Here is a 14,361-nt window from a genome sequence, read left to right on the forward strand (position 1 = left end):
CTTCTTCTTCTTCTTCTTCTTCTTCTTCTTCTTCTTCTTCTTCTTCTCTTTCTCCTCCTTCTCTTTCTTCTCTCTCTCTCTCTTTCCTTGCCTGTGTATCTTTCTGTCTGTCTCTCTTTTCCCCTTCCCGTTCGTTTCTTCCTGTCTCCCTCTCTCCCCATCTCCTTTTCTCTGTATTTCTGACTCCCCCCTTTTCTCTTCCCTCCTTCTTCTTTCTCTGTCTGTTTCTCATTCTGTGCTTCTCTATGTCTGTCTCTGTATCTCTGTGTCTTTCCCTCCCCTTCTGTGTCTCTTTCTGTCTGCCTTTCTCTCCTCTCTCTCTCTCTCTCTCTCTCTCTCTCTCTCTCTCTCTCTCTCTCTCTCTCTCTCTCTCTCTCTCTCTCTCTCTCTCTCTCTCTCTCTCTCTCTCTTTCTCTCTCTCTCTCTCTCTCTCTCTCTCTCTCTCTCTCTCTCTCTCTCTCTCTCTCTGTCTGCCTCAGTCTTTCTGTGTCTCTGCCTGTCTTGGTCTCTCTGTGTCTCTCCTTTTTCTTTCTTTCAAATATCTCTTAGAATCCATGGGCAGAATCATAGAATCCACTCACCCCTCAATTTAGATAGTCATAGCTCTTGACTGCTCTCATTTTTCCTTGCCATCTCCTTGATATGAGATGAGGACACAACCTTCCTAGTTCTTTTTATCAGTTGTTTCCATTTCCCTTCTTTTTTATTTCTTCACTCTCCGCCACTCTCCAGGGGTTCTTAATCTTTTCTGTGTCATCGATTCTTGGCAATCTGGTGAAGCCTATGAACCCCTTCTCAGAATCATGTTTTAAATAATTAAAAGAAATGATAAATTTCAGTTAGAGGAAAAATAATGCTTTAATGTTTTTTTCCCATCTTTAATTGTGGAACAAATAGATAAAATGCATGTGGACAATACAGAATAAAAATAGGATTCCTTATAGCTGGTAAGTTCTTCCAGATACTGTTGTTTATGGATAATATTTTAACATTATGCTGACTGCACAGCCCCAGAACATCGTGAGCCTCCAAAATGAGATCCGTAGTGACAAAGACGAATTTGTTCAAACTAGACACCCTGGAAAAACCAAATGGACGAAGAATGCTTATTGTGTAGTCTATGATATGCAATTGGCTGGACAACCAAAAGAACTGGTCCATCGTTACATATGTCTTGGACAGACACTGTTCATTGACAGTAAACTGGCCCCTGAATTGAATATGAAGCAGAGAGTTGGCTGGATTGCCTTAAAAAATTATGCAGTCTTTTTAATGATTGCAAATTTTCCCCTGAAATAAAGGCCCATTAAAAATACACAATACTTTTCCAGTGATGTTGTGTGGTTATGAGTCATGAAATATCATTGTCTCTAAAGAATTAAAGTTACAGGTCACCAAAAGAGCATGGAAAAAGAGATCTGAAGTACAAATATCTGCTCTCCTCTGCCCCTAGTCATTCTTCTTCCTTTTTTAAAGAGCTCACAGACTGTCTCACAGTCTTACATTACATCACATCTGTATAATTGGGGGCCTCAACATGGATAGCAACATGTGTTTGAACGCTCTGGTTTCTCAGTTCACTAACATCCTCAGCTCCTATGATCTACTGCTTTCTTTTCTCCAACTCAGCTACATACAGGACTACCACCTATGAGATGGTAAATCTAAGAGTCCCGGGAAGAGCAATCCCTCCTTCTCCTTTATGCCTCTCCAAACAGATCCCATATACAGCCTTCCTACCTGTAGCCATTGTCCAAGGGAGTAGTGACTTGATAATTGCCTCTCCAGGTGTTGTGGCCCCTACTTTCTAAGCATCCATAACTCCCGAAGAACCAGAAAGCAAACTTCTCGCCATCCAAATTCTTGGCATGGTCAAATACTTCAAAGGATGTGACTTCTTTAATCAAAATGAAACTAAAGAAGAAACATTGCCATCTGCTTTGCTGCTGCACCCTAAGGACCACTGGGACTTGTATCTGAAACTTTGTATCCCCAGTACCTAGCACTGTGTTTTGTATATAGTAGGTATTTTGTAAATGTTTTAAATTCACTTATCTGTTATAGAGGCAGATCAGTAGAGTGGATAGACTACTATATTGGCATCAGGAACAACTGGGTTTGAATCCCACCTACAACACTTACTGACTGTGTGACAGTGGGGAAGTTGGTGATCTCCTTGGCCTCAGTTTTCTTATCTATAAAATGAGTAATTCTTGTAATCTTTGTAATCCATGATCTCAAAAGTTGCTTCCAGCTCTAAATCAACGATTCTATTTCCTTTTATATGTTTTTTATTGTTTATGTGTGTATGTGTTGTTCCTTGTATCTCCTGGCCCCTATCTCTCCTCCCCCCTCCCCCAACACCCCTTTAGTAGAATGCAACCTCCTTGAAGGCAGGGGCTTGGCAAAGAACTAGGTATCACAGGGATGTCTGTCGATTGGGGAATGGCTGTACAAGTTGTAGTATATGGTTCTGATGGAAAACTACTGGACTCTAAGAGATGATGAGCTCAATGATTTTAGAAAGGCATGGAAAGATTAGCATTAAATGGTGAAGAGTGAGGTGAGCAAAACCAAGAGGGCACTTTATATAGCAACAGCAATCTTGCTTTAAGGATGACTGAGAAAATAAGTCATTTTGACTATTAGAAATATACAAATGAAAAATAAAGGACATATGAAGAAAGAAGCTACCTGCATCCAGAGAAAGAACTGATAAACAAAAGCATTTGTAGAGTAATTTTCCTCTATATGCCTATTTGTGTTTTACAGTAGCCATTTCTAGGGTGAGGCAGGGGCAGGGGAGGGAAGAAAAGAAAAGAAATTTACATGATAACTTTATTATATAGTTAAAAAGAACAGAAATTTGTACGTAGTAGATTTGCAGTTTCATATGCAATTATATTTTTGTATTATACAATGTTGTGGAAATACTGGTTTTATTCCAAAAATTAAAAATAAAATAACTTAAAAAAAGGCAGGATTAATTTCTTTCTTTGCATCCTCATTACCTTGTACAGTGTGTCACATAGGAGCCTCATAATAAATATTTGCTTATTAATAGCATAAATAAAAAATAAATTGAATGCTGAGTATAAAAAAATGCCTATCAAGAATTGCTCAGGAAATAGTGTAAAGGGGACAGATGACTATAAAAAACAGATGGACTGGTCACATCGCAAATAAACTAATAGATTGCCTACACACTTCAATGTTATCTAGACAATATCAAGAGAATTAGAAAAGGGAGACTATCTTGTGTAAATTTCTATGAAGAGTTGGAAAAGCATTGCATGGAAGTGTAATCTGCATCACTGGAGGGACCATCTATATTGAGGTGATCCCAGACCCATTGAAGCAGCATTGTACTTATGGCCCTCCTTTGTGGATTTTAGTATCTTGTACAATTAGATGTGATCCACAGGCATATGTGGATTCAAGGTGACAGGTATGTTCTGTTCTTTGGAGTAGAGGCATTTATAAGATCAATTTTTACCCCCCTTATAGGATCCTCTGCCCCCGTATTTCTCTGACTTTCTGTGTCTCTACCTCTGTACCTGTCTCTCCCTGCCTTTCTTAAGCTAGAGTTGTCTTTTTTTTTTTTTTTTTAAAGCAATTGGGGTTAAGTAACTTGCTCAAGGTTACACAGCCAGTTATTATTTCTGGGTGTGGTGCTGAGTATCTGAGCCCGGATTTGATCCAGGTCATCCCAACACTGGAGCTGGTGCTCTTACTCGCTGAGCCACCTGGCCGCCCCTAAGCAATTGGGGTTAAGTAACTTGCTCAATGTTACACGGCCAGGTGTTTCTGGGTGGGTGCTAAGTGTCTGAGCCCGGGATTCGATCTCCAGGTTTTCTCAACACTGGAGCCGGTGCTCTTACTCGCTGTGCTACCTGGCTGCCCAAGAGTTGTCTTTCCTATGGGGTGGAATAGGACAGTTGTAAAATATGTAAATAAGACTACAAACCCACAATTTGAGATCCACAACCCAGTATCCTTTGCAATACATATTTCAAGCTCCCAGGTAGCTAAAAGAGATACGGGAAGGCCATCTAGTTTTTCAGTGTATAAATGGAGTTAAGCAGAGCAAATCTGAAAATCCAAATGGAGTACATTTCAGAATTTCCATCATTCCCTATGGTCTCCTAATTTTATTTTCCTTTAAAAAATCTTTTAAAATTATCAAACATTCATCCCATCTTCCCTCCATTGGGGGAGAAGGAAAGGAAATAGAACACTTTTAAAAACAAATTTTTAAACTGGTCAAGAAAACTAGTCAAGGAAAACAAATTCCTTTACTGACCACATCCCCAAATGTGTCTCACTCGGCAGGTTAGTCCATCACCTCACTGTTATGAGGTGGGCAGCATCCTTCATTATTGGTCTTCTGAAATCACGGTTCATCATTGGGTTGATGAGAGTTCTGAAATCTTTCACAGTTGGTATAGTATACATTGTTCTTCTGCTTCTGCTCACTTTGGTTTTTTTTTTTTTTATCAATTCCTATGTTTGTTCTTTTTCATATCTTATAGCATAATGGTATTCTATTTCATTTATATAATGCAATCTATTTTGTTATTCTCTAATTGATGGGCATCCCCTTATTTTCCACTTCTTTGCCACTATAAAAAGAGCTGATGCAAATTTTTTTTTTGTACTTGTAGGACCTTTTCTTTTTTTCTTTCTTTGACCAACTTGGGACTAATAGTGGTATTTCTGGGTCAAAAGGCATGCATAGTTTAGAATCTTTTGGGTGTAATTCCAAATTGCTTTCCAGAATGACTGGATCAATTCACCAATGACTCTACTAAGAGTATATCAATATTTTCCCATAGTTTTCTGATATTTGTCATTTTCCTTTTTTTTTTTTTGGTTAACTTTGAAAACCTGATGGGTATGAGGTGGAACCTCAGAGTCTCTTTAATTTCTATTTCTCTAATAATTTGTGATTTAGAGCATTTTCATTTAGCTATAGGTAGTTTGGATTTCTTCCCTTGAGAAATGTTTGTTCATGTCCTTTGACTTTATAAATTGGAGAATGGCTTTTATTCTTATAAATTTGAATCAGTTTTTCATATATCTGGGAAATGAGAGCTTTATCAGGGAAATTTGCTACAAAGTTTTCCCCCAGTTGAGTGTTTCTCTTTTAATCTTAGCTGCACTGGATTTGTTTTTGCAAACCTTTTGCATTTTATGTTTTGTGATCTCCTATCTCATTTGGTCATGAATTCTCTGATTCGTAGATCTGAGAGGTATTTTCTTCCCTATTTCTCACGTTTGTAGATGATGTGACCTTTTCTATCTAGGTCTTTATAATGTTTAATGTTTCTTTTTCAACTAGATCTTTCTTGGCTACCTTCAAACATGCCCAGATCATTCCTTTCTTTAAAAACAAACACACCTCCCTTTACCTGACCTTGCCATCTTCTCATGCTGGCATCCTGGAACTCTTCTGCCCCTCACAACCAAAATCCTCGAAAAAGCCACCCACATTCACTGCATCTAATTTACCACCTTTCATTCACTTTTCAGTCCCTTGTAATCTGACTTCCACCTTACTCGGCTCAGAATGCCCTCTTCCAGAGTTCCTGGTGATTGGCACTAGGTCAAATGGTCTTTTTTCAGTCTTCAGTCTTCCTTACCTTTTCGTGTTATGTAAGACTGTTAATTATTTCTTCTTGATAATCTCTTTTCACTGGGCTATAATAACACTGGAGTAGCTGGGTCGTACAGTGGATAGAGTGCTGGGCCTAGAGTCAGGAAGACCTGAGTTCAAATTTGACCTCAGATACTTACTAGCTGCGTGACCCTGGGCAAGTCTCTTAACCCTATTTGCCTCAGTTTCCTCTTCTGTAAAATGAACTGGAGAAGGAAGTGGCAAACCATTCCAGTTTCTCTGCCAAGAAAATCCCAGATGGGGTCACAAAGAGTTGGACACAAATGAAAACAATTGAAATACGACAACAGTAATAACAATGCTCTGCTTTGGTTCTCTCCAGGGGGTCTGATCCTTCTCAATTTCCTTTGCAAGTTCATCAAACATACCCTCCCCTCTCCCCCCCTCCATGAATGGGTGTACTCCAGGATTTTCCCCTGGGCCCTCTCCTCTTCTTCCTCTACATTCTTTCTCTCTCATTAACTGCCATGACTCCCAAATCTGTATAAGCAGGCCTTATCTCTCTCCTGAATGCCTCTCAACTGCTTCCTGGACATCTCCATATGGATTTCAAATGTCAAAAACAGAATTCAGTATCTTTCCCTTTAAATCCACTCCTCTTCCCAACTTTCCTATTTCTGTCTAGGCCACCACTCTTCTTCAAGTTATCCTATTTTCAAACTAGGAATTATCCTAGACTCTTCACTGTCACTCATCCACTTTTCCAACCCCTTGCCAAGTCTGACCAATCTTACATCCTCAACTCTCCTATCTGTCTTCTTCTCTCTACTCATACCACCACCGCCACTCTCCTGGACTATTGCAATAATCCTATTTAGCTGGATTCGCTGTCAGTTTGCAGGTTGTACTAGTAAATGTTTGATAAACAGCTTTCCAGAAAAAAGAAATGTACCCCCAAAACACTTTGAAGTTTAATCTGCATTTTTTTTCACATTTTCTCCATCACTTTCTTAAATCTAGGCATCAACAAAATGATAAATCAAGCCCATATTTGTAGAGCTTGCCAATTCTTGAGGTGTGAATACTCAAATAGAAAATTTAGCAATTGGCTCTGAAGTCTTTTGGAGATGGATTCAACACACTCTCTGATCTCCCTCTCCAGTTCATCCACTTAATGGACGAATAGACATTGCCAAAGCACATGTTTGACCATGTCACTCTTTTCCTGGAGAAACATCGGGGGCTCTCAATTTCTCCCACACTCCTCTGTTTAGCATTTAAAGCCCTTTACAACCTGGCACCAGCTTATCTTTTTCATTTGGTTACACAAGTCCTCCAGCCAAACTGGCTTGCTTGTTCTTTCTAATATATGACATATCATCTCCTGCTTTCATTCCTTAAACAGTCTGTTCCCAATTCCTTAAATCCTCACTTTGCCTTATTGAAATCTGTTTCAATTTTCATTTCCAGTAGCGGGCCCTTCCTGATTTTTCTAGTTTTATTCCCCCTCCCCCACTTTCCCAAATCACCATTCGTTTATCCTGTATATATCCAATATTTACTTATATGTGTATTGGTTATCTCAATAGAGTGTAAATTCTTTAAGGGTGGGGACTGTTATATTTTTTAATCTCCGGTGGCTAGCACATAGTAGACACTCAATATATGCTTGTTCATTGATTAATAGAGAAATGAATTTCTCTTTATTAATAGTAAATTAATGAGAAAGGTGCTCACAAAAGATAAAATGAGTCATTTAAATGATTACACAATGCTATAAAGCTTTTGCAAAAAATTAATGCAACTAGGATAAAGAGGGAAGTGGTCAGCTGGGAAAAAATCTTTGTACTAAGTAATTCAAGGTATACATAAGGCCAAAAGCAATTCCTCAATATACAATAGATCAGAGGATATTAACAAATACTTTCTGAAACCTATTAATAGCCGTGTGAAACATTATTGTAAATCACTAATAATAAAAGAAACACAAATAAAAAATTTCATTTCATAGCCAGAAAATGGTAAGAATGACAAAAGATAGGAATGACCATTGATGGAAGTGTTTTAAAAAGATAGGAAGAAGGAAGGAAATTGGCATTTATTAAGCACCTATGTGCCAGGAACTATCCTAAAGGCTTTATAAATATTATATAATTTGATTTTCACAACAATCCTGTGGGATAGATACAATATTATCCCCATATTGCATTTGAGTAAACTGGGATAGATAGAGATTCAGTGACGTACCCAGGGTTACACAGCTATTAACTAGTGTCTTGAGTCCGAGGCTAGATTTGAATCCAGATCTTCCTGACTCCAGGTCCAGTACCCTCTCTGTCTCACCACCTAATTGGAATATTCGTGTGCCACAAAGGCACACTGAAGAACTGTTGGTAGAATTCTGAATTGATCCAACCATTCTGTAAAACAACTAGGAGTTATATTAAGAAAGTGATAAATGATCCAAGGATAGGAACAGGCAGTTTTTAGATAAAGAAATCAAAATAATTTCTAGTCATATAAAAATGCTCTAAATTATTATTGATTGGAGAAAAGCAAGTTAAAACAATCTTGAGATATCATTTAATACCTATCAGATTGGCTAAAGTGATTAAAGGAGAAAGTAACAAATGTTGAAGGGGATATGGAAAAATTGGGACACATTCATTGTTGGTGGAATTGTGAACTGATCAAACCATTTTGGAGAACAATCTGGAATTATGTCCAATGAATTATTAAATCGTTTATAGCATTTGACCCAGCAATACCACTACTAGCTCTATTTCCTAAGATGGTTAGGGAAAAGAACCTATATGTTCTAAAAAATATTATGGCAGCTCTCTTTGTAGTGTCAAAGAACTGGAAATTGAAGGGATGCCCATCAATTAGGGAAAGACTGAATAAGTTGTGCTATATGATTGTGATGGGATACTACTATGCTATAAGAAATGAAGAGCTTGGTGATCTTAGAAAGACATGGATAGACTTGCAAAAAAATGAAGAATGAAATGAGCAGAGCCAGGAGAATGTTGTAACATTCATAGTAACAGCAATATTGTTTTAAGAACAACTTTGAGCAAATGCATCATTTTGACTATTATAAACAACCAAATTAAATACAAAAGACATATGAAGGAAGATGCTATTTGCATCCAGAGAAAGAACTGAAAAAGAGATGTATGTATAGAATGATTTTACCTCTCTCTCTCTCTCTCTCTCTCTCTCTCTCTTCTCTCTGTCTAATAAATCTAATCATCTCTAGGGTGGGGGGTAGAGGGACAAAGAAAGGACAAAAATGTATACAATGTTATTATATATTTAAAAGGAATAGTAAGTTGCACATAATTCTATGCTATGGAAAAAAAGAACCAGATTAAGTTCCTACCCTTTGACCCCACTGCTAAGTATATATATCTCAAGGAAGTCGGTGATTAAAAGAAAGGCTGAATATACACCAAAATGTTTATAGCAACACTTTTTGTAGCAACTATGATTTGTAGTAACTATGATCTGTGTACCAAATAGACACCCACCAATAAGAATTTCACTGTTATAAGTGACATTGAATATGATGACTACTGAATTGTGAAGACTTATATGAACTGAACATTGAATATGATGACTACTGAATTGTGAAGACTTATATGAACTGATGCAGAGCAATATCAGTAGAGCTAGGAAGACTATACACACAATGGCTACACCAACTTAAATAGAAGGAACAATCACTGGGATGGAATGTTTGAAATTCTGGGATCCAATCCTGATCCCCAAAGAAGAGATAAGAATAGTTATTTCCTCCTTTCTTTGTACAGGTGAGGGACTATGGATGTGAAACATCCCCTATAATGTCACATTTTTAAAATGTGCTGGTTATCTTTGCTGAATTTTTTTCTCCCTCTGAATCAGTGTAATGGCAAGAAAAATAGGATTTTTTGCTATTTTTCTGAATTGAGTTTTAGCTAATCAAGTGCCTTTGAATCTTGCCTTTGATTGTATTGTCTTTGACTGAAAACAGTATACATTGTATTGCCCTTAATAGGCCTACGGGAATTTAAAGATCTCCCCTTCCCTTAATGGGCCTAATGTAATCACATGGAAGCCCATGGTGGGAAGAATTTGCTGAAAGGGAGTGGAACAGGAAAGGTGGAGCAAAGAAAAACAGGAGCAGAGCTGGGAGTGAGCAGAGCTAAGGGAGAGAATGTGATGTTGGCACTCTGTCTGTTGTTCTGTTTATTGGTCTATGTTAATTTCTCAGACAGAGGCCCTGTCTGTTGGTCTGTACTGGTTTCTCAGACAGAAAGTGAATTGAAATGATAGTGCTGGTAATATGTGTAAGTATTGTGATAGCCCTATTAAGCTTTGTTTTCCTGGAAACAGAAATTGTGAAGAACTTGGAGTGGAGTAGTCCCCATGAGCTGACATATGGACCAGGAGTGGAGAACTGCCTACCTCTGAATCCAGGCAAGAGTTGGGAGTGATCAGCCCAAGGAGGAGGAGCTGTCGGGTTTGGAAGCCATCCTTGAGTCAAGATGAAAGAGGACTTTACTTTGGATACTCTGTATTGACTGATGAGATTTGTATGACCTTACTATGACCTAGGGGTGCATGGTGTTTATACTTTCTGCTACCCCTTAAGGATGATTGGAAGCCAGCCTTTAGTCAAGATGAAAGAGGACTTTACTTGGATACTGTGTATTGATTGAGGAGATTGTGACTTACTGAATGATATGTTTTAAGACTATGTGGCTACCTTAGTAATAAGTTGTTATGTTATGTGATTATGAATGTTATGTTTTAGTTTCTTGAATGTTATGCTTTAGTTTATTGCTGAATAAATAGAGAGTTCATTATACTATGTGATTAGGTGCTCACAGTAGCAGTCCTCAGAAGAGTTGCCATGATTGACTTAACAGTCAGATGCAGTCTGGGGCATGTTGGGAAATGTAGATGACATGAAACAATAGATCTATCTATAGATTTTTATTTTAAAGATATTTGATTTGTGAGAAAATATGCATCACTTGTAGATTAGTTTTAAAAATGTGAATTCTAGGATAATACACCAATGTGGTATATTGCATAGAGTGTTAGTCTTGGAAATCAGGAAGTCAGGAAGACTTGGCTAGAATTAGCATAAGACATTTAGTAGGTGCATTCTGTAGGACAATTCACTTAGTCTTTATGTATATAGCATCTAACTATGGAGATAATAACAGTTCTAATATCTATAGCATAGTGTAACAACAACGAGAATCAAATGAGTTAATTTATGTAAAATATAAGATTCACAAAATCACACACAATATGAAGGAAGCTAGGTGGTGCAATTGATATAGTGCTGGGTCCAGGGTCAGAAAGACTTATCTTCCTGAGTTCAAATACAGCTTCAAACACTTACTAGATATCTGACCCTGGACAAATCACTTCACCCTGTTTGCCTCAGGTTCCTCATCTGTAAAAGGAGCTGGAGAAGAAAATGGCAAACTACTTCAGTATTTTTGTCAAGAAAACCCCCAAAGGGGTCATGAAGAGTCAGACTCAAATGAAAAATGACTGAAAAAAAGCCATATATAATATATGTGCATCATATATGCACATATATGTATGTACACATGCATCATATATGTGTATATATAATTTTAAACTCAGGACTCCAGATTAGTAATTGAAAACATAAAAATCAGGCTCTAAAAGCAGCAAGAGTACCAAGTCAAGTACTAAATTATAAAATCCTGTAATTTAACCTACCTTGCCACTCCAAGAAGAATTGCCATAAAAACTCAGATCTTAGGAAATGATATCCTCTTGTTTGGGCAGATTTCCCTGAATTCTTCAAATGCTTGGGGCCTTACATTTGACCTAGGAGAGACTATCCATAGTATGCATTAAACTTGAGGATGAGGAGGGTCATGGGGGTGTCAGTGAAACCATTTAGATGGCAAATTTGGGAGAATCCATGACTAGCAACTATAGGAGACACCATGCTGACTGAAAGGGGTCTGGGGAAGATCACCCTCTGTGACTTTTTTGTTGAAGGAAGATTAAGGATCCATCATAGAATGAGGGAGGTCAAGTGGGAGCAGAGGACAATGTGATTGCAATCAAGTATGCTTCAATGAATGTAATTAAATTTTATTAATCAATCAAAAGTGTAAACTAGTTGTAAGGAATGAAATGCTTTGAGAGAATGGATGAAATCAGATAACAGGAAATATTGGGATTAGTTGAAAAAATTAGACGTACTCTAGAAGAGATTGGAATAAAAAGGCCATTAAACTTTGGGAGTGCCTTGACCAGCAGTCAAGATCCTTATGTCTATAACCAGAGATCAGAAAAGGTGGGAGATAGAGATCCCAGATAATCTTCCTCCATTGGAGAGACTGGACCATTAACAAACAAGGCATTTAACTTTCTAGCAGGGAGCTGAGAGAAGACTAATTAGACATGAGGAGGTCATGCAGTTTCAGGAAATTTGACTTCTTCAAGGTAAAGAGAAGTGTAACTTCAGTACTTTAGACTCCTGAAGGGCTGGGGCCTAGACAGCTATATACACTCTGGGGAGAACTTAATAAGCACTCCAGGAAGTGGGGGAAAAGGCTTTTCATCCAGCCAGGAGCTGTGAGATAGCCTTTTGCCACATGTGCTCTCCCTGAGTTCTTCACATGTGAGCGAGTGTTCCCCAGACTTTGTGGGGGATATTTTTGCACCAAGTGCCTTTCCTATACTATCTCAGTATATGCCTCTTAAAAAAAGAATAATTTACTGTGTCTGTCTAATTTATATTGGGGAACACATCAGATGGGGGCTCACGAATAACATACTAGAAACTAATTGCAAGCCCTCAGGATTACCAATTATCAGATTACCAATAGAACTCTGAGGTTCTTATTAGATGTCCTCTGGGGACCTGCATGCTGCCCCAAGTAGAAGTCGGGAAGAAGGTCTGGAGGATGTGCTGCACAGGCAAACCATAAGGCTGTGAATGAGAAGCAGAAACCCCAAGCTATACTTCCTTCCTTTATTGTCCTTGTCAACAAAGTGAGGTTAGTCACTTCCTATTTCCTGTTTGATTATATTCACTTCCTGCTTAATTCTCCTTTCTAGGCTATTTGTAGGGCAGACAGGTTTGGAAGCTTTGTTCTTTAATGTTTAATTTCTAAGTGGCTTAAATTAGGATAAAACTGGTGGGTAAATAAACTCAAGCTCTTTACTTAGTTTACCGAAAGTAGTTTATGAGAGTGTAGAGGGAGGGAGGGAGAGAGACAGAGACAGAAAGAGCCAGAGACAGAGAGAGGGAGAGGAAAAGAGGGAGAGAAATGGAGAGAGGGAGAAAAACAGAGAGGGACAGGGAGAGGGACAGGGAGAGGGAGAGCGAGAGAAGACATTTTTGTTTAATGAGGTTGTGAGCTGAGTCACAGAGTTAAGAACAGTGCCAGGTCTTATATCCCATAAATTTGGCAGAGTACACATGAATCTTAGAAAAGTAACCAAGACCCTTAGAGACCACTGGTTGAGAAAAGCTATGTTGGGAACCCAAGTTTCTTTTGTTGTTTCCCTCAGGAAAACTCAAAAGAAAAGTTTGATTCCAGTGGGGACAGTGAAATAAAGATTCCAAGGGTATATGGTATTCTAGCTGGAGAGCTTTCCCTGCATGGCAATTATCAAAGCAATGTGGTCAGTGAGTGAAGCTACCAGCCCTTGAGACTAGAAAACCTTGAATTCCCTCACAGCTTCCCACCAGTGGTAAGACTAGAATCTTACTGAGATATCAGTTAAACCAGCCATATACACCCAACCTTTAGCTAAGGTAAGGTGAAAGGCGAAATTGAGTTTACTATTAGTCCTAACTTACCCTGGTAGATTTTCCAGTGCCTCTGGTTTGCCTGTATCTGTAGTTAAGACATCTAAAGGTGGTCATTAGGTGCTACCAAACCTTCCAGGGATATAGAATCAAGTGAGATTATGTCTGTGAAATCCCATATAGTATTACACCTTGAGATTATTCTCTTGCCCACAGTCATTGGTTTATCCCAACTCCTTTGTGACAGACCTCTTATCTTACCCTTGCATGTCCCTCCAGGAACTTAGGAGAAAAGATTTAAAATCCTACTTTACCATATCTATCTTTGGATATACAATGGTCTGGCAGTCTTGCTACATATTCATTTGAATTCTTTGAACTGTATGTTTTCAAGTGAAGGACAGATGATCATTTGTTGAGGACACTAGAAGAGATTCATGTTTTGGGCAGAGATTGAACTAGATGACTTTGGAGGTCCTGCAGTAGTCTAAGATTCTATGGCTGTGGTTCAAGACTTAAAGGATGATCACTCACCCTCATGCCAAGAGTAAAGATGGAGAAGAGATGCCAAGGAGTATGCTTCTGCCTACTAGAACCTAAATAACCTAGAAGATAAAAACCACTGGGCAACTACAAAAAAGTTGTTTGCTTTTTAACCTGTTGCCATTATAAAAATAGGTGGAGAAAAAATGTAGTATTTTTGGTGCTGATATCAAATGTGGCTTTGGACTTTGTCCATTGCCTTCCATTTTCTCAAGAATCACAATTTTATGTTTTTATAAAAAAGACTAAAAAAAAAAATCCTAACCAAAATTGTGTTTGTTTAACCACCTAAAATGTAACTACTATTGTTCTCTTATGGAACATCCCTCCTCAGTGTCCAGCAAGAGTTAGGCAGCATGTTACTTGAATTGATTCCGAGACCAGATTTTTATCCACT

At 38.2% G+C, this 14,361-nt stretch overlaps 1 long non-coding RNA gene across 1 annotated transcript in view; it reads left to right on the forward strand.

Annotated features, from left to right (window-relative positions):
• The window catches only part of LOC138161138 (uncharacterized), a 47,015-nt gene extending 35,553 nt beyond the window's left edge, over window positions 1–11,462 (forward strand). Inside the window, exon 3 of the long non-coding RNA XR_011168285.1 lies at window positions 9,998–11,462. This is a non-coding gene — a long non-coding RNA (uncharacterized lncRNA). The remainder of the gene's footprint in view (window positions 1–9,997) is intronic.
• The last annotated feature ends 2,899 nt before the right edge of the window (window positions 11,463–14,361 follow it).

The sequence above is a fragment of the Petaurus breviceps genome, unplaced genomic scaffold, assembly GCF_028583685.1.
Source record: "Petaurus breviceps papuanus isolate PSGF00001 unplaced genomic scaffold, PetGlider_PUasm1.0 183, whole genome shotgun sequence".
Classification (NCBI taxonomy): Eukaryota; Metazoa; Chordata; class Mammalia; order Diprotodontia; family Petauridae; genus Petaurus; species Petaurus breviceps.